Source organism: Octopus bimaculoides, chromosome 4 (assembly GCF_001194135.2).
Source record: "Octopus bimaculoides isolate UCB-OBI-ISO-001 chromosome 4, ASM119413v2, whole genome shotgun sequence".
Taxonomy (NCBI): Eukaryota; Metazoa; Mollusca; class Cephalopoda; order Octopoda; family Octopodidae; genus Octopus; species Octopus bimaculoides.
Window position 1 is genome coordinate 130215669 of NC_068984.1, and position 1025 is coordinate 130216693.

A 1025-nucleotide genomic window follows, 5' to 3' on the forward strand; every position below is an offset into this window, starting at 1 on the left:
TATATATATATATATATATGGTGAGAATTTACAAAAAGAACAAAAGACGAAGACGGGTGTGTAAACAACAAACAGGTGTATTAGTTTAACGCTCGTGAAGAATGGAAAAGTCTTTTACGCTTCGAGCCTATGCTCTTTGACAGAAAGGTACACATAAATAAACAGAGAGAGAAAATAGAAAATAGAAAAAGGTTTAGTGGCTAACGATCTATCATGGTGATATATATATATTAGGTAGAGGTAGAACCTGTGGTAGAGGTAGACCCAGGAAGATATGGAACGAGGTGGTGAAGCATGATCTTCAAACTTTGAGCCTCACAGAGGCAATGACTAGTGACCGGGACCTTTGGCTATGTGCTGTGCTTGAGAGGACCTGTCAAGCCAAGTGCACCTGTGCTGGTGGCATGTAAAGAACACCTTTCGAGCGTTTGGTCTCACAGAGGCAAAGTGGCTGATTTCCTTTCATGCATTGGGCCTCATGGAGGCAAGGACCAAGACATTTGGCGTTGTCATGCCTGAGAAAAGGACCCATCAAGCCAAGCAAAATCACAGTCGTGGAAGATAGCGGTGTCAGGCAAATGGCACCTGTGCCGGTGGCATGTAAAAGCACCCTGGTGTCATGCAAAAGGTACCTATGCCAGTGGCACATAAAAACACCCATTACACCCTCAGAGTGGTTGGCGTTAGGAAGGGCATCCAGCCATAGAAAATCATGCCAAATCAGATTTGAGTCTGGTGCAGCCTTCCAGTGTGCCAGCCCAGTCAAACCGTCCAACCCATGCCTGCATGGACAACAGACACTAAATGATGATGATGATGATGATGATGATATATACATATGTGACAGGCTTCTCTCAGTTTCTGTCTGCCAAACGCACTCACAAAGCCTGAGACTATAGTAGAAGACACTTGCCCGAGATGCCATGCAGCCATACATTGGGACTGAACCTGGAACCATGTGGTTGGGAAGCAAGCTTCTTACCACACAGCCACACCTGCACCTATATATATATATATATATATAT